General features: G+C 42.0%; 1 protein-coding gene across 2 annotated transcripts in view; it reads left to right on the top strand.

Annotated features, from left to right (window-relative positions):
- Positions 1 to 24,976, top strand: part of LOC126337024 (cytohesin-1) — a 211,468-nt gene that overhangs the window by 63,825 nt on the left and 122,667 nt on the right. The gene's annotated exons all lie outside the window — the stretch shown is intronic.

Below are 24,976 nucleotides of genomic sequence, written 5' to 3' on the forward strand. Positions count from 1 at the left end.
CAGAAATATTGAACCATGCTAACTCTGTAGTTGCTCACAATTACCAGTGCAGGATGTTGAACACGAACCTCTCGATTTTGTCCTATAAAAGTTTGACTGGATTCGACATCGTTGTTTGGGAACATGAAGTCCATGAATGGATGCAAATGGTCTCCATGTGACCGAACATAACCATTTCCAGTCAAATATCAGTTCATTTGGGCCAGAAGGCCCACTCCATTCCATGTAAATACAGCCCCCACCACTATACAACCACTACCAGCTTTTACAATGCCCCGTTGACAACTTAAGTCCATGGTTTCGTGGGGTCTGTGCCACAGTTCAAATGGCTCTGAGCACTATGGGACTTAACTTCTGAGGTCATCAGTCCCCTAGAACTTAGAACTACTTAAACCTAACTAACCTAAAGACAACACACACATCCATGCCCGAGACAGGATTCGAACCTGCGACCGTAGCGGTCGCGCGGTTCCCGACAGTAGCGCCTAGAACCGCTCGGCAACCCGGCCGGCTGTGCCACAGTAGAACCGTACCATCAGCTCTTGCCAACTGAAATCGGTACTCATCTAACCAGTCCACGGTTTCCCAGTCGTCTAGTTAGTGCCCTACCGATATGATAACAAGCCCAGGAGAGGCGCTGTGGGAGATGTGCTGTTGGCAAAGGCACACGGCTGGGTCGTTTGCTTCTATAGCCCGTTAATGCCATCATTTCACGCAGTGTTGCTTGTCTGTTAGCACTGACAATTCTACGCAAACGCCGCTGCTGTTTGTTGAAAATTGAAGGCCATCAGCCACTGCGTTCCCCATGGTGAGAGAGAATGACTGGAATTTAGTATTCTTGGCGCACTCTTGACACTGTGGACTCGGAATACTGAATTCCGTAACTATTTCCGGAAAGGAATGAATGTCCCATACGTTTAACTCCAAAAACCATTCCACGTTCAAAGTCTGTTGATTCCCGACGTGCGGCCCTAAACACGCCGGAAACATATTCACATGATTCACTCGAGTACAAATGACAGCTCCGTCTACGCACTGCCGTCTTATACCTTCTGTGCGCGATACTACCACCATTTGTGTATGTGCATATCACTATCCCATGAATTTTGTCACCTCATTGTATACTAAACACAGAGACGGAAAACTTTAGTCTGTGAACAGAACAGTCACACCTTTGAGAGTGGAGAGCGTGGTCTATAAATTGAGGACTAGCTAACCATTGACCCAGGCGATTTGGAAAACAGCGGATAAGTGCTGTTCATTTATATCATCGTGGCTAAAGTTGGCCTTCTCTGAAACAACAAATTCCAGCCAAGTCCGGTTTGAATAACCGTTTTGCAGAAAACATTTGAGGATGTTGGGCAGTGGCAGCGATCCACATGAACGAGCTGACCACGAAATACTAAAAAGTATTATCTTTGTGCGTGTCCTAGAAAAAAATCATGGTTTTCAGTAGTGGTTTTGCGAACTCTACCTTCTCAAAAATTTTGCGTTTAATTTGACAAAATCATTTTTAACACCCAAAAGGTGCTGTTGTTTTCAAGATACAGTGCTACGTCAAATACAGTATTTATTGGACAGTTCGTCAGAATTACTTTTCGAATTGTGTGAGTTAGCTTTAAACGATACCGGCATTATACATACCATTACGACTGCCCAGCAGACAGTAACGACGAGAATGATTTAAACTATCAAAATGTTACTTTCTTTCATCATCAATGGCAGTTACTCCCAAACAATTTTTGAGGATGAGGAAGGACTGTAGAGGAAGGTGTTCTGAATCTCACAAAGATGGCTGCATAAGTTAATTGTTTCAATTGTTGCGATAAAGCCTTGTCACTGTAGTGACAACTAATTTTCAGAAATCTATCTTACATTTTGCCAGTATGGGGTTTTTGTTTTCACTATGTGTTTACTTGGTGCGTTCTTGTTCTTTTGCAAGCTTGCAGTGATATTCGAAATTGTTACATCTTAGGTGGCCTGTGATTTTTCATATTCCCCAAACAACTATGAAAGACCTCTCTCTCTAACAGCCCAAGTGACACGATAATAAAACGGCAGGCTTGTTATCTTGAGAACTGTGTGGCGTTGCCCTTCTAGTTGAGATCGCCTATGAAGACCATGACTGGCTTCAGGTGAGAGCTTAGACGGGTACCTTAATACGTGTAATGTTGAATTGTTTCCGAAAACTACACAATGAATTAGTAATGGACAGAATTCATTAACGCCAAGATGGACATTTTCCAAAAACTTATATTATTTTAGTTAAAACAGTTTTTCACTGTCACAGACATGAATTTTCTCTTTCGGTTTTTTTTTCTTCGTTCAGCTACGTTTAAACCAAGTAACTGATTTCATTAATATTGCAATGGAAATTGCTTTTTCTGCCGACGAGCTTCAGCGTTGAGGTTTTTCTAACACGATAAAGTTTTTCTAAATACCTTTATGTCTGCTAAAAACTCTGACCCGTCGTTGATTCACATCTTCATATCTTCATTTGGTCGCAAAAGTTTAGTACAAAATGCCGGCAAGGGGTCCGTCGTCGATAGTAAGTTTTTTTTTTTAGGGGGGTTGCTATGAAGTATGACCGTTTCTAACATTTCTGGCCCATGGTGTTATCGTTCTGAGACTTGTATTGGACGAGTGATTTTGTAATAAAAGGCTCGGCTAGTTCTTCGCCCGCGTTTGATACTGAGGAATAATGATATTAGAAATTCTTACATGTCGATAGCTGCCACAAGAGTGACACCTGTGTGTCATTTTTTTGTACTCATCATACATGCTATTTACTTATCACAGGAAACTATGGTATTTTTTAACAATCTTCTTATTTCTTATTACTCTTCTAAATGTTACATGAAGTTGACATCGTACGCTAGTTATTCAAATGTATGCACGGGACAAAAAGCGATGACTCATGTATAACCCATGGATAGACTCGAACAAACGAAATCCACGGCCGGTCGGTGTATCACCTAGCTGAATGTATTCCTTAATATATTGAGTTGCCCAAATTTACTGGTCCCAAATTTAAAGCCGGCCATGGTGGCCGAGCGGTTCTAGGCGCTTCAGTCTGGAACCGTGCGACCGCTACGGTCGCAGGTTCGAATCCTGCCTCGGGCATGGATGTGTGTGATGTCCTTAGGTTAGGTTTAATTAGTTCTAAGTTCTACGGGACTGTTGACCTCAGCAGTTAAGTCCCATAGTGCTCAGAGCCAATTGAGCCATTTTGAACGAAATTCGCGATATCTTCGCGCCATGAAGGATGATACGAGAGAGAGAGAGAGAGAGAGAGAGAGAGAGAGAGAGAGAGTTGATTTTGGTGCAACGAAGTGACAAGTCGAAATTATTGGAGTGTCGTCTGAGAACCGTTCTGCTGTTTACTACAGGGCATGTTTTTATGCGTTGAGATGCTCAGATCCTGCGCTACTTGCGGCTTCCGCTCCCCTTAGGCTGTTGTAATACTGAAAAATTAAGTCCCTGCAGCGTCCCAGCTTTGTATAGAGATTGAACCAAGAGACAAAAATCGATATGGTTTATTTGTTGTAAGTATCCACGTGGTGTCTTACGTATGACTTGCATGCCAAAGATGCTACACTGCGACAATTGTCACTTCAGGCGTAGATTAATGGAAAGTGTTACAGTCAAAGGATTTGCTACCCGGCGCCTGACGAAGTATGGTTATAGGGGGGATTTGCGCCGAAAGAGCTCGGCCAAAGCCCTACGATGACTGGCGACATATGAGAGCCATCTGTTGCGCAACCTGTTGCTGTGGCATGCGATGTTGTGAGGAGAGCCGCTGGCCTTATGGCATTGAAGCCCACCAAGCACCTGCGGCGCGCTCAGCACGTGGCAGCCACATGCTACCTCGGCCATACAGATTCCCTCCTCGTCCACGTGGATCCATTACCTTTCGTAGCTGCCAGTTTTGCAGTTAGAGAGAAACAACTCCTTTCTGTATATATGAGTGAGTGTTTTGTTTCCTTTTCTCCCTCGTACCTGTTGGAATAGCAGTGCTGAAATTTGGACAGAAGGAATCAACGTAAAACATCACATTTTTGTCCGATTCGAATCACTGTACGCAGCAATATTATTTCCAGCCACCTCACCCCTCCTTGGCACTTGTCAGGCGCAGATTGCTCGTCATGATGTCGTGACGATATCGATTTTTATCGACCGTAGAGTGGAAAAACTAATCCAGTGGTACATGATTAAACCTTAAAACAATTCAGATGCTCCTAAAAGAGCGCAAAGTATCTCGGTGAAATCCTCCTAAGAAATTTTGAGATTAGTTATCCATTACCGTTAAATCCCCGGTTCTTTAAAGAATCCAACTCTCATGTATAAAACAGCTTCAAACGATAAACATTTGATTTTAAGTCTGTGACCGAGATAAAGTTTAGGGAAGGTTCGAAATTATGCTTAAAACTTTTTGGAAGCCGCTAATTACTCTCATTCTCAAATACCGAATTTGCCTGCTGTCAGTTGCCGATCCTCTGTAATACTTGTCTTATTGTCTTAAAACTTTTGACATAAGATTACATCTCTCGATAATTAAGTTAGGACAGCATTGTGAATTTTTTTAATTCTGTCAATAATTACGTGAAATATTGAAAATAACAGTTTTGTGCACCCTGGATGCCATTAGGTAGGCACCTACAAGTGGTACCGCATAGCGTTTTAACAGTGTAAATGTTGAACATAAAGGTAGATTTTGACCTATACATATAATATGGTTCAAATGGTTCTGAGCACTGTGGGACCCAACATCTGAGGTCATCGGTCCCCTAGAACTTAGAACTACTTAAATCTAACTAACCTAAGGACATCACACACATCCATGCGCGAGGCAGGATTCGAACCTGCGACCGTAGCGGTCGCGCGGTTCCAGACTGTAGCGCCTAGAACCGCTCGGCCAAAAATAAAATGGTTAATTAGACCTGCACTCAATTAACACACAATATATGATATATTTATCTACTGCCACATACTTTATTCTGGTTTTGGGAAATATAAGCAGGTTCAAGCGGATGTAGTTTCTAGTAGTTACGCAGATTAGATAGTCCGACATGGAGAGCTACACAAAACCAGTCTTTGGACCGAAGACCACAAGTGACACTCGTCTTTATTTGTATATGGAGGAAACTCAGTAAACGTTTGTAATTTCTTCATTCCAGTTATCACATTTTGGTAATTGCAATGAGTTTTGCTAATCACAAACACTTTTGATAATAAATGAACGTGTTTTCTGGGTTATATATGTTCATGTGACGAACAATATGCGGTATTTCGTCTTTCCATATTGACGTTAACATTAAAGACGGCACGTAGAAGATACGTAGCGAGATCTACCAATAGTATTAATGAAGACGGAACATGCTTAAAAAGTTTATGAATTGTAAAAAAGGAGGTTGTTTGTGAAGCAAAAAAAGAAGAATTTTTTAATTTTATTGGTTTCTTCGGTATGAACAAAAAAACTCTTCGGTATGAACAAAAAATAATCCGAAAACGTAACTTAATCTCCAGAGGAAGAACACTGTACGAGGTCAAACGCGCACCGTTTTTGCTGTCTGGGCAATGTCTGCAGAAAACTTGTGTTTACACAGTGCGACTAGTTGCTTGAGGCAATAAAAATGGACACCTGTTCCCTCACTCAAGTCACAATTAAGAAATCTTGGCAATATCCGTAAATACAATACACATATTTTTTCTGTGATACTAATTAATTATTGCATTGATACGAGAACAGCTGTAGCTGCCCGCTCCGAAAAAGTTCTCTGTTTGAAGCAACATTTGGAAATTTGTATTGAGATTATATCATTTACCAAATGGCATTACTTAATTCTTGGTGATAAAAGAATTTTTTAAGAAACGACTTCTTAGGACAAAACATGCTGTACATTACCTACCAAAAGCTAAATTTTAAATCATTAATGGAGATTACTAATAAAAAAAGTAGAATGGATGAATTCGTTCCACACCATTGAAATTAAACCATGATAATGTTGAACTTAGGAACCATGGTACTTATTTGTAGTGATACCAGCATAAGGTTTAAATTTTTAACAGTAATCTCAGATAAAAATGTAATGAGGGAATCTTTATGTTTCTTCATTTGCTAACTTTGTTGTTATATGGAAAACCGAAGTTTCTGACTCAGGTGACCTATCTTTACCTGAATATTCTTAAATTACTTCAGATAAGATATTTGTAAAAATTGCAAATAATCAAGCTGTAGTGACCTCGCAGTCAAGGAAACTTTAGACGTCAAGCAACACAAGTTGCTACAAGCAGAAGCGACTTTGTATTCGATGAACCGCGCTATCAGAGATACGACTTGACTTTTGTCGTCATGACACAGAGACGCAACATTTTATGGCTGAAACAGTGTATCGATATCACGAGAACCAAACATGTCCCATGTCGAGGTCAAAGGAGAGTGGCGTGTTGCGTCTGTTGACGCGTTCGCGTGTTATTACCCAAAACTTTGAACATCCGGGATTGGCGACACATCTAGTGCAGAAAAATCCTTGACAGTCTGTTATTCCAAGATTAGTAGCAACCACATTATTCCCATGTAGTACCGTCGTAAGAGACTGTTGTGTGTTACTGTTGGCTCCCCTACCATTTAGGTTTTGTAACTTGAGCTTTTATTAAGTGGCAAAATATAGTTCGAGACGATCCAAGGGTAATACGGACATAGTTATTGTTGGAAATTGAAATAAATTAATGTGGAAAGCTGAAAACTTGTACTGTATCGGGAGCCCGAGTTTTTCCGTTTCTCGTGAACGGTCGCCTTGATCATCTCGGCCATTCGCACACGGTCCCTGACGAACCCATGTTTTTCAACTTGCCCACACTCTACTGACGTAGTGCCCCTGCCCATTTCGCTCTTTACTCACAGCGATTCACTGATTCCCTTAAGAGTTCGAGCGTGTTGTACATCTGCATTGAAGGAATCATTGTGCTGTCTCGCCCGAGTTATATATATGATGTCTCTTCTTTCGGATATGTCAGAAAAAACAGCCACTATTTTTGACCCTGCAGCCACATATGAACATCATACGAAAAAAAATTAAGACATTAGCTGCTGTCGGGCGTAGAAATACATCAGTGGGGAACATGAAGCTGCACAACACGCTCGAACTTACGGGAATCAGCGAAACTGCAAGTAAAGAGGGTACTGGGCAGGGTCGCTAAATCTGTAGCGTGTGGATAAGTTGGAAATTTGAATAGGTTAGGGACCGTATCCGGATGTCGGAAATAGTCAGCGCGATCGTTAGGGAAAAACGGAAAAATTCGCGTTCGACTCCCGCCCGGGTCAAGTTTTCAACGTCTCACATTAATGTATTTCAATGCCTAATAGCATCTAATGTCTATTTTCTTTGGATCATAATCATATATGGCTTCAGGATAAAAAACGGTGTCTTCCTTCCGAAAGAACAGACACCACATAAATACTTCAATTAATTTAACAATTCCCACATCGTATAAAGAAGCTTCATCGTAGTACAACAGGCTGAGTAAACGGCGTTTTGAGGAGCGTAGCAAGTGATTCCAGTATTTAGATTCGACGATACGTTTACATAACCAACAATCATTCCTTAGATATGCGCTGCTTGAAGATAAGAAGAATCCGTTATCAATACATTGTCAGATTCTGCATGTTAAAAGTAATACCGTAGGATCAAACGGCATTTTCATCGTAACAGTCTCGGCTTTGGGTCTGCCTTTTCGGCGCTGGTGTTTCGTAGTTTTGCCCCAGACTAGCTGGGAAGTTTTTGGGTGTGCTAGTCCTCTCGTGCCGGATCCCTGGCAGCGTCAGGCGGACCCAAGTCTACCATGGAGGAGTCCGCACAGCAACCTTCGCGGTCAATTTCATAGTAATAGTCTCGGTTTCGTGCACGACAAACAGTACACGCTAATTTCAGCAAGACTTTTGAAGACTTGTGACCGAGATGGAGCATTTGTCGCAGTCGGGAGGACGGTGGCTCAAGTCTCCATCCTTATTTTGATTTCCATGATTTCCTTAAAACGCATAAGGCAAATACCATTATGGTTCCTTTGAAATGGACACGGACGATTTCCTTCTCAACCTTTCGCCAGTCCACCTTTGAAATGGACAAGGACTATTTCCTTCTCAATCCTTCACCAATCCAAACTTAGGCTCCGTCCCTAAATGATCTCTTCTACGGGGCGTTTAACCACTATCTACCTTCCCTCGTTTTTGCACCGAGCGAGGTGGCGCAGTGGTTCAAACCCGCGTTCGACCATCCAGACTTAGGTTTTTTGTGATTTCCCTAAACCGCTCCAGGCAAATGCCGGGATGGTTCCTTTCCCATCCTTGACAGAATCCTAGCCTATCCTCCGTCTCTAATGACCTCGATGTTGACAGGACGTTAAATCCAATCTTCCTTCCTTTTTGTTTTATTTCTGCAGAAGCTGTTGAAACTGATCGAATTTTGTATTAACTTCGGCGGTGGGAAATTAACGTCCACTACTCATTCCGAACCTGGTTTTGTTCTCGTAACAGAGAATTTTTCGCATTTCCTGCGTCAAATCACGTTTGTTGTTCGCTGGCGTGTGGAATGTAGACCTAACCGAAAGGGGATAAGGGCATCCTGTTTAAAAATATTTTGAAAGTTAGATGTGATTTCTAATCGACAGCAAAATCATAACTGTTTTGAAGACAAATAATTGCAAAAAATGGTTCAAATGGCTCTGAGCACTATGGGACTTAACATCTGAGGTCATCAGTCCACTAGAACTTAGAACTACTTTTACCTAACTAACCTAAGGACATCACACACATCCATGCCCGAGGCAGGATTCGAACCTGTGACCGTAGCGGTCGCGTGGTTCCAGACTGTAGCGCCTAGAACCGCACGGCCACACCGGCCGGCAAATAATAGCATTTTAACCCTTTCCAGACCGAATTATATGTCGCGCTAGAAAAAAATTAAGACTTTTTAATTTGTAAATACTTCTAGCAACATATAAAGCATGATTTCAATTTGTTGAATTAGGGCAACATTTTTTTTTCTTTTGGGTCCATATAACCGTAATGGGAATACAGCTCTGAAATCTGAATAGAGTCCATAATATTCATAACATAATATTAAAAACTTCGAACTAGTACTTTAGTACTTTTTTGTTCGCCAACGTGAAAAAATGATAATAACCAATACACAGGAAGAAAGTTACAATAGTCACTTTTTTTTTTTAATCTGAAATTTTACAAAAGTGCTCTTTTCATGGTGATGCAATGCCACGTCACATGTTACATATCTGGTGCGCGATTTCGCCATTATACACAGTTTGCATCTTTCTTTGTTACTGTTATGCACAGGCCATTGTCCAGTTTGATTGAACCTAACATCATTGATAGTTGCGGGATGAGCAGCACGTTTCTTTGGATGTTGCACAGTCCCTTCTTCATTAAATGGGCTAATCTCTTCTGCCAATAATTTAGACATTTGCAAAGGGAAATAAAATTGGTTTATTCACACAGTAATGTTTTCTTATGCTACCTCACTTGTAGACCAACCTCTAGATGCTTAAGTTCCACTGGGTCCATGTGATCTCATTTATTTATAACCTTTTAATACGGAAAATAATATAATAAATAGAAATATTATAAAGCATAACTACTGATAAAAAAACTCCATGCATTTACTTGATTACAAGATGAAAGAAATCTCCTGTATGCTCATGGTTCTGTTGGAGCTGCAGTCTAGTGATGTAGTTTACACACTAAAACGCAATGGTGCTGTGTGGAACCAATGGGCTGTCGAATGTTACTGAAATATCTAAAAACTTTAATGGATCCAAATGGAGCCATTGGGCTGAAAAGGGTTAAGTGAAATGTGTCCTTTCAAACCCAACAGCAGCTAATGTCTTCAGTTTTTCGTATAATTTTCATATGTGGCTGCAGGATCACAAATAGTGGCTGTTCTTTTTGACATATTCGAAAGAACAGGTACCATATATATAAAACTCGGGCGAGACTGCACAATGATTCAAATGGCTCTGAGCACTATAGGACTTAATATCTAAGGTCATCAGTCCCCTAGAACTTAGAACTACTTAAACCTAACTAACCTAAGGACATCACACACATCCATGCCCGAGGCAGGATTCGAACCTGCGACCATAGCGGTCACGCGGTCCCAGACTGAGGCGCCTAGAACCGCACGGCCACACCGGCCGGCAGCACAATTATTCCTTCAGTGCAACAGATCTACTGTAAAAGTAGTTATCGCCCCGTGTTACAGTTTCGAAATTTAAGATACGCATGAACACCTTACAACAGATTGTCAGTTATACACCTTTCGCATTTGCATATATTGGCTGTTAGGTATGTAAGTGCGGATGTTTTTATTTGTGGCTGAGGATAGCGCGCTGAACAATATTACATCATCGTTTGCTCCAGTTGCAGACTAATAATTATAATTGTTAGTAGTAGTATGTTGTTAAGTTGGTTAATACCTCAAAATACACGTTGCAAGAGCAAGCGATTAATGCTTACTTTCTCCCGGGCAACAGGTCAGATGATAAAGTGTGGACGCATAGGTGCAAAACGATTAATGTATACTGATAGACATGGTCTTCTTCGCGGTGCGGTTACGACCGAACAACATCAAGTAGTAAATTATGTAACGTGTTTGGAGGAAGACAGACACAGAGAAAGAACTATTAGCACATTGAAGCTTGTTCATGTTAATATATCAATGATCACAATATCTGCACTTGTATCACTAACTTCCTGTATATTAGTGAACAAAAAACGAGCTACATGAGTTTACATTCAAAAGGATACTTTGAATTTTTTAAATCATTTCTTGGAATCATTAGAGCTAACTATTCTACAAGAAATTGGGTCTATAGTGATTATAATTCAATAAATGTGGTGTGGTAAACGGTGCCGTCATCTTTGGGAAATTACTGACTTCGAATCCTTAGTAAAGGCCAGAAGAAACGGAAATATGACAACCAGATTACGTGGAATCTTCAAATCAACTTAACTGGCCAAGCAGATATTGAAATTCATAACTTTGCCGTTGATATTAGAGAACAGTTAGAGATTTTTTTTTTTTTTTCCAATTATTGGGTTGGGAGGAATGGGCCAGTACCGCGACCACCCGTTGTCCCTTCGTCACTACTCTAGATTTCCTTTTTTGAGAGAAGATGAAGCATTTGGTGCACAAGACTACGATAAACGCTGCGTAAGAGCTAGTTACCCCTTTGGCTGAAGCAGAGCCATTACTGGTAAAACATTTGGTTGTTTTGAGCTTGCTAGACAGTCACTACTACGCATATGCCAGATGTGGATTAATATAATTGGACGACATTTCCAGCAACATCTCTAAAACAAAATTTTCTTCACACGGCAGCAGTTAGAACACCGTCTCTGAACACTAATATGAAAGCCTTTACCGACCCCTAGCGGGGAAACAGTGTTTCTATAGCGTCTTTGTTACATACGAAAGTTTTCTTCTTATGCCCTCTTAAAAACACTAAAATTTTATAGATAAATGTAGTTCTTTTTAACACCCTGTATTTCTTGACTACGACTGCCATGTTAAGTTTTTTTTCCTACTGGGTAATAATAGATCTGTTTAAGGAGGTGTCACTGCACTTAACAAAAGTGAATTTGACATGCCGCAGGAAGTAAAATTAATAGTGGTTTGACCTGCATTTGATCCCGTTCCTCCCACGATTGATGCGTCCAACAGCAATTATTGTGGCAGTTCCATGTTTCCTGAACAGTTGAATACAGAGTGTTAACATCATTACTGGTCTTCCTTCCTGCAGAGAAGAAGTGTGTGGGAGAAACTCGGTAAGAGTTCTTGAAATGGCTGTGGAGAAGTCAATGATACTTTGAAGTTTTTAGTCTAGTCGTCAGTCGTACTTGGGTGGCTATACTGGAAGAAGAAAGAAGAATGCCGCAACTCTGTTGCCGATTCGGCGCACAGCAGGAGTTAGTCTCGGATGATAAACGCAGCCTGAATTCTGCCATCTGAAAACCGAAATCAGTCACTTTCCTTTGCAGTGACGACGCATAATGTGACCAACGCACGGTTGTGTGCTGTGCTAGAGTAAGCGGCTTTTTTACTGACTTCAGACAACAGAGTCTGTCATGTTGTTGCAGTAATTACTTGTGTTGAAACTTCCTGGCAGATTAAAACTGTGTGCCGGACCGAGACTCGAACTCGGGACCTTTGCCTTTCGCGGGCAAGTGCTCAACCATCATTCTGGAAACAGCCCCTAGGCTGTGGCTAAGCAATATCTTTTCTTTCAGGAGTGCTTGTTCTGCAAGGTTCGCAGTTTGGAAGGTAGGAGGCGAGGTACTGGCAGAAGTAAAGCTGTGAGGACGGGGTGTGAGTCGTGCTTGGGTAGCTCAGTTGGTAGAGCACTTGCCCGCGAAAGGCAAAGGTCCCGAGTTCGAGTCTCGGTCCGGCACACAGTTTTTATCTGCCAGGGAGTTTCATATCAGCGCACACTCCGCAGCAGAGTGAAAATCTCATTCTAGTTACTTGTGGTACATCTACATCTACGTGACTACTCTTCAGTTCACAGTTATGTGCCTGACAGAGGGCTTGAGATGCCATTTACTATGTCAACAGACTACTTGCTTTTTAACCTATGAAGTAATAGGCCTTTCCGTTCAGTTTAATATTTTTTGGATGAGATTTAAGAACTTTGCTTCAGGAAACAGATTGAAGGTTACAAGGAACTGAGAGAAAAGCGTTTGCATAGACAATTTAAATGGCACACTATATCAGAAACAACGGGCGCGCCGGTTATTCAATACAGGAAAGATAAACCTGAGTCGAAGCCTCATAACCAGTGAATTTACTATTCTTCTACACATCTTCAAATAATAGCTCCACATGCTGTAACTGTTTGTTAATTGTCCCGTAAGAAGCAGTATGATAATAGAAAAATCTCATGTGACGCATATGTAGTTCGGCTGGCGGAGTGGACGAAGATTTGATACTGTTTCTGGGAAGTTAGTTATGTGAAATGCAATTCTCCTCCAGCGTCCTCACACGAAACTCTTACGAACTTTCCGTCATGTATTCAGTACGTCGAAAAAAATCCGGTTACATTGACATTCAAAATAAGGTCTGATGCGTTTCTTATGAGGACCCTTGAGGGTTGATTACTGTGTCTGCACCATGTAGCAGTTTTCTTGAGGGACATTGGTTGGTGACACGAACACCTCGCAGGATGAATTTCTGGTTTGAGACCAGCAGCAATTAACTCCGTAGTATGAGTTATACGGGTAGCCACGAGGATGCAGGTAGGTAGTATTGATAACGGTGGCCGCAGCTGGCCCCACAGAAGCCAGCGTTCCACGTTAATTGCTTCAGCGCGCCATCCACCTGCCTGCTCGGCGACCTTCACCTCGGGCTTTTCTTCAGGCGTCGGTCTCAGCCGTTGCAGCTGCGCCCGTCAGCGTCCAAGAGGCAGCGACGAGGTTGCAACAAAGGGTCTTGCGGAATGACTCACTCGGCGATAATAGCCGTACTCGTTATCAGGCGTATTCTGAGCAACTACTGCGTGACTTGGTGAAGAAAGCAGCATAAGTAACTCCCAAGTGTTGAGTCATGTTCGTTTAGTTACTGTTGCGATTCCTTTCACCTCTAGCAGTACTTTGTTTAAAATCAGGTTTTAATTTCGGAGGAAGAAGAGGCCACAAAATCTTCTCCCCCCCCCTCCCTTTCAAAAGGGTTCAGCTGGACTCGTACGCGGGGAAACGGGATTCAGATCGCTTTAAAGGCCCCATGTCTTATAAACACCACACAGACCATTCTCTTGTTTATTGTAAATACAGAATACAGAGCAGTAAATTACTATTATTATGTAAAACAACGTCAGTAGTTCGCAGGGGGTGCTGAAAACGTTCACCATCACCTCCGATACATAACTCAATACGTCTCAACCATGTTTCTACAAACTTTTGCTAATTCATTTGGTGTTATTTTTCGCAATCGCATTGCAAATGTTTGTTTTCAACTCTTCAATTGTATGCGGGTTGTTCCTGTGAACTTTATCCTTTAAATTATCCCACAACAAAAAATCGCAGGAAGACAGACAGGGCTATCTGGCGGCCATAAACCTGCGAAAACTGCACGTTCTTCTCCGAAAGCTTCATGGACAGTGAAAACCGTGAAGTATGCCCCGTAGCCCCATCTTGTTGGAAAAATGAATACAGTCGTATTTCCTCCGTTAGCTGCGCTATGAATGGTTGCAACTATTCCGTTACATGCACTTGAGAGTTCACGATTTTGTTAAAGAAAATAGGGCTTACAGTCCGTTGGCCTGAAACTGCACACACAACGGATACTCTTCTGCAGCCCAGTAGCGTGTTTTTTGAGAGTTCATGTAACCGCTAAGGTGAAAGCATCCTTTGTCTCAGTTGACGTTAAGATTTGGATCCGGAAGCTTGCATCACTCTTGCTTTGTGTGCTCGCACATGTAACAGGTTCAGTATGTTCTGGCATGACGTTCGCTTCATGTTTAGTTGGGAGGATAGAAACCTATTTAAACGATGTACACCCAAAAAAGTTTATACGATAAATACTTTTTGTTTGATCGAAAAAGGCATTCTGCAAAACTGTATTCACAAGACGCTTCAAGCTGATTTCTGACAATGTAGTGCTGATCACGAAATTGCCTCTCGACATCAGGTGACATCACGTGATCCCACTCCAGTGCGCCCTAACCTTAAGAAGTAACAACACTGAGGTAGTTTCAAATATCACGTTCAGTTTAATGCGGGGCCTCCTTTGTCCCGGTCACCCCTTAGCTCAAGATCTACAATACACCCCACGTCTGGGAGCTATAAGTTTGAATTAAGGTTAGAAATAATCGTGCTCACTTAGTGCTGTTTTGTGAGGGTATTTTAAGCTTCTAAGTTTGAATCCCGACGCTGTGTTTTCAGTCTATCCCAGGCATGTTCCATAGGGTTCATGTCTGGAGAACATCCTGGCCACTCTAGTCTATCGATGTCGTTATCCTGAAGCAAATCATTCATAAGATGTGCACGATGGAGGCGCGAATTGTCGTCCATGAAGACGAATGCCACACCAATATGCTGCCGATATCGTTGCACTATCGGTCGGAGGATGGCATTCGCGTATCGTACAGCCGTTACGACGCCTTCCTGACACAAAGTAACAATGCGGACGCAATCGAACCGCGGTATTGACCGTCTAGACATGGTTGAACTATAGACAACACGAGCCGTGTACCTCCTTCCTGGTGGAATGACTGGAACTGATCGGCTGTCAGAACCCCTCCGTCTAATAGGCGCTGCTCATGCACGGTTGTTTACATCTTTGGACGGGTTTAGTGACATCTCTGAACAGTCAAAGGGACTGTGTCTGTGATACTATATCCTCAGTCAACGTCTATCTTCGGGAGTTCTGGGAACCAGGGTGCCGGCCGCGGTGGCCGAGCGGTTCTAGGCGCTTTAGTCCGGAACCACGCGACTTCTACTGTCGCAGGTCCGAATCTTGCCTCGGGCATGGATGTGTGTTATGTCCTTAGGTTAGTTAGGTTTAAGTAGTTCCAAGTTCTAGGGGATTGATGACCTCAGATGTTAAGTCCCATAGTGCTCAGAGCCAATTTTGGAAACGGGGTGACGCAAAACTTTTCTTTATGTGTGCAGTATGCTTGTCTGTAATAGTGGGTTACTTTACTCTTTCATTTAGTGAAAAACACGCTCGGTCACTTTAAGTGTATGCAGAGCCATAGTAGGTAGTGGCTCAAAAAATTATTTCAGTTTTATGGTAGAGGGACTTACGATTCGTCAATAGCGATTTTTCATACTTATGTGAATGGATTTAATAAGAGAGAAGTGATCGGTATTTTGTCTTGAATAATGGTGATTATGTTGTTAAGAAAATGGTTCAGTCACTAAGGTGCAAGGCATCTGTTAGTGTTTAAATTAATGAAATAAAATTTGGTTTGCTGTTACACTCGTAAAATGATACATTTAACGAATTACGAGTACACAAGCGGCAAGACGCAGTCAATACCTTCGCTGCGCAGTGCCGATGGTACTGTTATCGACGACTGTGCCGCTAAAGCGGAGTTATTGAACGCAGTTTTCCGAAATTCCTTCACCAGGGAAGACGAATGGAATATTCCAGAATTTGAAACACGAACATCTGCTAGCATGAGTCTCTTAGAAGTAGATACCTTAGGGGTTGCGAAGCAACTCAAATCGCTTGATACGGGCAAGTCTTCAGGTCCAGATTGTATACCGATTAGGTTCCTTTCAGATTACGCTGATACTATAGCTCCCTACTTAGCACTCATATACAACCGCTCGCTCACCGATAGATCTGTACCTACAGATTGGAAAATTGCGCAGGTCGCACCAGTGTTCAAGAAGGGTAGTAGGAGTAATCCATTTAACTACAGACCTATATCATTGACGTCGGTTTGCAGTAGGGTTTTGGAGCATATACTGTATTCAAACATTATGAATCACCTCGAAGGGAACGATCTATTGACACGTAATCAGCATGGCTTCAGAAAACATCGCTCTTGTGCAACGCAGCTAGCTCTTTATTCGCACGAAGTAATGGCCGCTATCGACAGGGGATCTCAAGTTGATTCCGTATTTCTAGATTTCCGGAAAGCTTTTGACACCGTTCCTCACAAGCGACTTCTAATCAAGCTGCGGAGCTATGGGGTATCGTCTCAGTTGTGCGACTGGATTCGTGATTTCCTGTCAGGAAGGTCGCAGTTGGTAGTAATAGACGGCAAATCATCGAGTAAAACTGAAGTGATATCAGGTGTTCCCCAGGGAAGCGTCCTGGGACCTCTGCTGTTCCTGATCTATATAAATGACCTGGGTGACAATCAGAGCAGTTCTCTTAGATTGTTCGCAGATGATGCTGTAATTTACCGTCTAGTAAGGTCATCCGAAGACCAGTACCAGCTGCAAAGCGATTTAGAAAAGATTGCTGTATGGTGTGTCAGGTGGCAGTTGACGCTAAATAACGAAAAGTGTGAGATGATCCACATGAGTTCCAAAAGAAATCCGTTGGAATTCGATTACTCGATAAATAGTACAATTCTCAAGGCTGTCAATTCAACTAAGTACCTGGGTGTTAAAATTACGAACAACTTCAGTTGGAAGGACTACATAGATAATATTGTCGGGAAGGCGAGCCGAAGGTTGCGTTTCATTGGCAGGACACTTTGAAGATGCAACAAGTCCACTAAAGAGACAGCTTACACTACACTCGTTCGTCCTCTGTTAGAATATTGCTGCGCGGTGTGGGATCCTTACCAGGCGGGATTGACGGAGGACATCGAAAGGGTGCAAAAAAGGGCAGCTCGTTTTGTATTATCACGTTATAGGGGAGAGAGTGTGGCAGATATGATACACGAGTTGGGATGGAAGTCATTACAGCATAGACGTTTTTCGTCGCGGCGAGACCTTTTTACGAAATTTCAATCACCAACTTTCTCTTCCGAATGCGAAAATATTTTGTTGAGCCCAACCTGCATAGGTAGGAATGATCATCAAAATAAAATAAGAGAAATCAGAGCTCGAACAGAAAGGTTTATGTGTTCGTTTTTCCCGCTCGCTGTTCGGGAGTGGAATAGTAGAGAGATAGTATGATTGTGGTTCGATGAACCCTCTGCCAAGCACTTAAATGTGAATTGCAGAGTAGTCATGTAGATGTAGGATAGGGGCTCCGCAGTAAATCAGTGCTACAGGCTCTGCGTAAACTTAAACGCGCCACTGGTTAAATCCATGACTGTAAGCTACTATACAACTTTTTCAAACTCAAACTTTTACAGTTGTAGCCAGTTTCGACGTTTAACTCGCCCTAGGATGGACCTTTACAGAGGACATGCCCCCTCGAAGAACACGGTTGGTGACTGGCTATCTGATGATGGTCTCAGTTACATAACATCTACACAAAGTCTGACGGACTGATGTGTAAACCTTATTTGATGTTGGTGGCTCGCTTAATACTGTTCAAGAGGATTAGCCTATGTGCCTGTATGGGATATGGTCAACTACGGAAATAACGACCGCACATGCCACACGCATGCATCACTCTCAGCTGAACTAAACTGTTGAGGCACCGGCACGCAAGCCGCCGAAGCAGCGCAAGAGTCCAAAGGCTCGCTCCAGGCCTTGCGCCACACTGCAGGACATTTCGTTTCGTCGAAGTGGATTCTGTAAACATAGCAGAAGAATTACAGGGAAGTAATGCATAAGATTTAAGATATTTGACAGTGGCGCCAAACAGCATAAGGTCAAAAAGAGCAGGCTAGAGGTTGGTCATCTCACATTTACCTGAAACTACACTTTTGTCGTCAAATTGTTCCATAGTACGCACGTAACCCATTTCCTGCGTGCAGCTTCCCTCTTTATAACGGAAGTGTGCGTTGGCAGGGTAGATACGGGCCATTGTCTAGGGATTTGCGTGTGCCGGCAGCGGTGTTCCTCGCGATAAGGCTACGGACTTTGTCAGAGCAGGTCTCGCACTTACTGGTGCACAGCACTAAGTCATCTCTTAATAGCGTACGACGAATGCCGATATCCACCTCTCTGTTTCATTACTTACATGTGCAGCCACTTATTCTACGGAAATAATACCACGCTGACTTTCATAATGTTCGGGCGTATTGTTTGTTCATTCACCCATCTCTGTCAGAGAAAAAAGTTGTCGAATAGTGGATGACAACTCAGGTATGGGACTGTCGTGTAGGCAAAGAGGAAGTAAACGGAAAATATATGCTTGGTGATTTTTATTGAATTAGTTGGTGAGTGAAATGATGAACTGTAGCATGCGTGAAGTAAAATACTTTCAGTGAAGGTTAGAGATTTCTGCAAATTTCCAGTTTACTACAAGAACTGCGTAGGTTTTATTTGGCGGAGTAATTGCTCTCAAAAACAAGAATCATATTTTCTGTCATTACGATATCGCAATGCCTGTGTTGTTAAGAAGAACGAAGCAGTGTTTCTTCGGACATTCATGCATGTTCGAAAGGCCAGGCGCTGCGGCTTACTACAGCCGTTATGAAGTACACGAAATGCATTCGCAGTTGCGAATACGAACAACCACCAGCTGCATGCATGTACGAAGGAACACCGCATCGTTCTTCTTAACAACACAGCCTCTGCAATATCGCATTTATCCGCCGATACCAGGCAGTGACTTTAAAAAGCCTCTCTGTACGGTAATTGTATAATGTGTGTAAAACGACTGGGTGTGAGCAGGAACGATGCCATTTCGAAGTTTGGGTCTGGCCGTGAGTCGTGCATGCATAGCCAGAGCGATTAAAAGTAAAGAAGGAAGGAAGATAGGGTTTAACGTCCCGTCGACATTGAGATTATTAGAGACTGAACACAAGCTTGGATCGTGTCAAGAATGGGGTAAGAAATCGGCCGTGGCCATTCAAAGGAAAAATCGCAGAAAACCTAAATCTGGATGGCCACGACATGGATTTGAACCGTCGTCCTCTCGTCCATTGTGACAACCACTGCGCCACCTCGTTCAATCCAGAGCGGTTAAGGTTACCGCTCGCCTAATGATACAATTCCGGGCTCGAGTCTCGGACCGAAACAAATTTTCATTGTCGTCATTCCTTTATACAGCTGACGGTTATTCGTATTCGCAACTGCGAATACATATGTATTCTGTCAATACTTTTCAAATAGGGAGCACAGGTCAGTGCCGAATTATTGTGATTTACGTATTATTCTTTCCGTAAATGTTTTGCTAAGCGATTTGGAAAAAGTTATTTTATTCGATTCCTAAAACATCTTGTGAGTCGAAGTAATTATTAATTATTTTCTATTTAAATGTCACCAAACACATATCTTCCCTCTCTTAACACATTCACTGCTTGCTTGAAGATAGAAGAGGGAAGGAGGACATGCTACAAGTGGAAGGATGTCGTCAGATTCGTCTTCAGAGTTGGATGTTCATTTTCTTTTTGATATGTACTCGTTTGGTTTTCAGAACGAATTTTCACTCGGACTCCATCAGAAAAATACGATAATGTGTAAAAAAAAAAAAAAAAAAAAAAAAAAAAAAAAAAAAAAAAAAGAATGTGTCGTCTCTAGTTATTCTAACTGTGCAGATGTGTTGACTACTGGTGCAAAAGGTGAAGACATGAGTAAGGAAATAAAATAAGACGTTTCATTAACATTAGCCGAGTGGTCTAAGGCGCTGCAGTCACGGACTGTGCGGCTGGTCCCGGCAGAGGTTCTAGTCCTCCCTCGGGCATGGGTGTGTGTGTTTGTCCTTAGGATAATTTAGGTTAAGTAGTGTGTAAGCTTAGGGACTGATGACCTTAGCAGTTAAGTCCCATAAGATTTCACACACATTTGAACATTTTGTTTCATTAACGGAGTTCTAGGATAATGTCTTGGAGCGTTGCAACAAGCGACAGTTGGACTTCTAATACGCTTTGCTCACGAATTGTTCGGCTAAGCAGTCGGTCTTCGTTTGTTGCGGGTGTCGTAGATAAAATTGTGGGATGACGTAAGTCCTTTCACCGCTGTCATCATATTTTTTGTGAGCGACATCCCGGAAGCTTCTCGTTGGTTTCCTGTCTGAAAAAGAGAGATAAGTAGTGGCGCGTCATCTTCTGCGCCTACATTCTGTAATATTTTTGAAGTTCTGCGTAGAAACACATGTACATTTATTGAAAAACATTTATCTACGGCCACACAGACACTCGCGACCAGTGAAAACGTTGGAAAAACCCTTTGTCATTCTGTTCATAAAGAACAGTGATCGGATAAAACTGCACGACGGGTTCCAATTATTATAACCGTATTGGGTGCGTATACCATGCAGGGAATAAAAGTGCGTTTTTCATATTTTTGTGGAACTCAGTACTACATATTTATTCTATCATTTTTTCATACACTTCAGCAGTCCTTCCATTCTGCACAGGAGCCAGTGTAAACACGCCTATGTGACGTTTGTGTACGCAGGCCGTTGTGCTGTTTGTTTTTTGTGTACAGTCCATCCGCGGAGAACAATGCTTTCGCAGCCGTTGTCATTTCAGCAGGTGTAAACACGGCGAGGTTATTGGCAGGACTTCCGCAGTTATTTATATCGCAGGTGCACCGCTATTCAGCATTGTCGTTGTGTGTCCTGTTCCGAGATTGTCTGCACACACACACACACACACACACACACACACACACACGACGCTTGTTACTTCGATGTACACACAGGACGAAAAGATGGATCATGTTTTAATGCACGCATCCTCAATCGTAAAACAGTGATTGTTATGTCTGCTTTTAATTTTTAAACGTGTCTTGTCGTACTTCAGTGTACGAATTACCTAAAAGCGTAAAATCTGTCCAAATCGTATTTTTCCCCCTCCCATTCTAACAAAAAATGTTTAGAAACGTTTTTTCTAGATTATTTTTCTGTAACTTTTTTGATGACGTTTTTGGGCGAAACCGTCAATGACGAAATCGACAGATGTAAAATAATGTCGGCAGTACCCCAAGGGAGTGTAAAGCACAGTCACTGTTTACAGTTTGTGTTAAAGAATGTAGTGGATAACTTCAGAAACTCCATGAAACAGTCCACAGACTGTACTGTTGTCTACAGGAAGACTGAAACGCCAAAAAACTGCAGAGAAACGAAGGAAAACTTGCAGAGGATCGATGATTCGTGCAGAGATTGGCAGTTGACCCTGAATGTAAATTTATGTTTCTAGATTACGCTATTGGCGATAAATGACTGGGAACAGTAACAATCACAAAATACATAGAAGTAACTATCCGGAGCTACCTAACGTGAAATGGCCACATGAAACTAATGCTAGGAAAGGAATATGCCATGCTGAGATCCATTTGAAGAGTCCTGAGGGAATACAATTCACCCACAGCTTACAAAACGCTTATACGAACTATTCTGGAGTGTTACTCAGCAGTCTGGGACCATTACCAGATTATATTAATAGGAAATATAGATAAGGGCGAAGCTTTGTGTCTCAGAATCGTTTAATAAGTGTGACAGCGGACCGGGGTGTTCAACAAACTCCAGTGACAGACACTACGAGAAACGTAATGTGTGTCACGGACAGGCCTACTGTTGAAATTTCGAAAGCGTACGTTCGAAGATGAGTTACATCCTTCCACATGTTTCTCACCAAATGGCAACAACGATAAAATCATAGAAATTAGAGCTCGTACCAATGTTTATAGCCAGTGTTTTTCCTGTGCACCAGTCGAAAAATGAATAGGGAAGACGGAGATAGTGGGTTTACCAGAAATACTCTTCACCACACATCGTGAAGTTGCCTGCAGATTATTAATCTAGATGTAGACTTTTTCGGAATATATCATATGTGACACTTATTGATCAGAAATGATAATTTTTGTTGTTTTTATATGACGTGGTTATCATAAGAAAAGGAGAGTGGCGAACACCAGAGCAACTGCTCCCACTTTAGTTTTGTTGGCTTTGAAAGCTCATGCGTCCAAGGTGATCTCCGTCCACAGACTTCAGTGGGTGCTAAGTGGTAGGCTCTAACGTCAGATTATTGCTTTTAGCCAGCTGCTCTAAACAGAGAAGCTTTTTATCTGCTGAAGAACGCCGTCTTTTAATCCATGGTGGCTATTTGAGTGGTAGTGATCTCTGTCACACAAGAAGTATGCTTGTTAATCTTCACTTTCTTTCGTTACTTGTTCAGATACTTAGCCACTACTTAACACACTAGCAAATGATGGTTCTACGATATCACAATAAATCCCACCCAGCATTTGAACCCACGAAGATGGTACTGGTCATGAGTTTCGTACTTCTTGCTTGCCCTGTGCCCCTGGTGCGGAAGGGTGTGTCACTCAAAGGGAACCGGGTGACTGTAGTTCAGTGGCTTTAGGCGTGGGGTTGGAACACTTGTTCCGAGTGACACTTCTGCAGAGAGGCATTTCTGCGGAGCCTGGGGCTCTTGGTCCTGGCGGGATAAGCAGTTTTTCGCAGGTAGTCTGTTTGTGAACTGGTGAAGCCAACGAATGTGAAAACAAAAAACATGGCGGTTGTGACGCACTGATAGCTTAGCCCGAGGTCAAGCTTAAGTTGGAATGTGATACTTTGGTTGTGAGTAGTAGAAGCCAACCAATGTGAAAGCAAGAAACTACGTGAACTACGTTGGGTTCCGTATAAATGTCGACACATTCCATTTCTGCGCGGGTGCAGCTTCGCACAACTGTCACAAGCTCTTTATGCATAATCTCAGAGAGACTTAACGATCTACGTGAAGTGCAGAGCAACGTGTAGTACGTACGAATGAGCGCTAACACTGTGCATCTGGAACTATTTTCGTCGAGCGAGAGGGTCAGCGGTTAAGAGTCTCGACTTTATTCAGCAAGACACGGCTTCAAATTCTCATTTAGCCATTCTAATATGGCTTTATTGCTAATGACGTACATTATTTGATTTTGTGCATATTGTATAAGGACGATGCTATTTTTGAAGCTTTATTCAAGTGTCGTACAGTTAGGCGATAAGCTTATTTCGACCAGTGCCATTTTCAAGTGATCTACAGGTATATATCGCTGTTAGTATACACAGTTTTTACGTTAGGTATCTGGTTTTGTAACAGTGTGTCGAGTACAGGGTTCCATATCTCACTGCTCACGTTGTAGCTTCTATGCGTATTGTATTTTTAGCACCGATTTTATTTCTGTTTATAAGAAAAACCTCGCAGTTCCATTTTGCTAAACTGTACAGGAGAAGCAAAAACTTTTTCTTAAAAAATATATAAAGTGATACAGATAAAGTTGCTACATGTGTAGCTGTATAATAGAAGCCTAGTTATTGACAGATTAGAGTTACCACGTCAACGATGAGTAAATGGAAGTGTCTATCCGACACACTGGTAGGAAACCAATCAGATATATAACGTAACAATTGTGTATGCTAATAATGCCATATAACCGCAGATCGCTTGAAAATGGCACTGTGTCGAAAAAAGCTAACTGAACAACTCTTGAATAAAGCTTCAAGAAATAGCATCCTGGTATAATACACACAAAATATCTTACAAGATATCTACTACGCTGCAGGCCCAGAGGAATACAAAATACACTCATACACTCTTTCAGATAAATGTCTGGATAGCCGCGGCTGGTGCTGATTCCGGAAAGGCCTGGATATCGTCTTCAAAAAGGCCGATATCCGTACATACCGTTGTCCAATCCGATCTTGTGGTACGTCACTAATGACCTCGACCTTGAAGAGACGTTTATGAAAAATGGCTGGAAGAAAGTGAAAATTAAAATATCTATAACAGCATTTTAGCAAGAAATGATTAAGATCTCGGTGATTATGCAGGCTCAGCAACGTCTAAAAAGTGCACGACATGATATTGGATCATCATTTATCAATAGTTTGTGAAATACGCAATTTCATATACACATGAACTGTGATATAAATTTATACAAGTTTTGTACCGTATTTGCAAAAGCAAGTGGAAAAACGAATTTGTCATCAATTTTGGGGCCGCTTTGTATAGATCAAAACTGTTTTTGTGCGTTAGTTTCTTTCCCTACATGAAATGTGGGCTTATGACTTAATGACAGAAACGAATAGGCATCAAGGGAATGTGTCACAAAGCTAACGGACCAGATCTGTAAAAGTAAAGTCGAAGTCATTTACGGACAAGGCCATTGCTAGCTCTATTTGTAATGCAAAAGGAATTTTCTCAATTTATTACATTTCAAAGTCTTAAAAAGTAAACGGCTGAAATTTTGTGGAGGAACTGGATGAAAAACTACGTGAGAACATGTCTGCATTGCAGAAGAAAAAATATTATTAACATGTCAGTGCAGCTGCCTGCAAATGTGCTTTGGCAATTGAAAACCGACTGATTGAAGGCTGAGCACGAACTGCTAAGAACATTCTCTCTGTTAATCAGATTTGGCAATTTCTGGGGTCATGTCACAGTAAGCAAA

The sequence above is a fragment of the Schistocerca gregaria genome, chromosome 2, assembly GCF_023897955.1.
Source record: "Schistocerca gregaria isolate iqSchGreg1 chromosome 2, iqSchGreg1.2, whole genome shotgun sequence".
In the NCBI taxonomy this organism is placed as follows: Eukaryota; Metazoa; Arthropoda; class Insecta; order Orthoptera; family Acrididae; genus Schistocerca; species Schistocerca gregaria.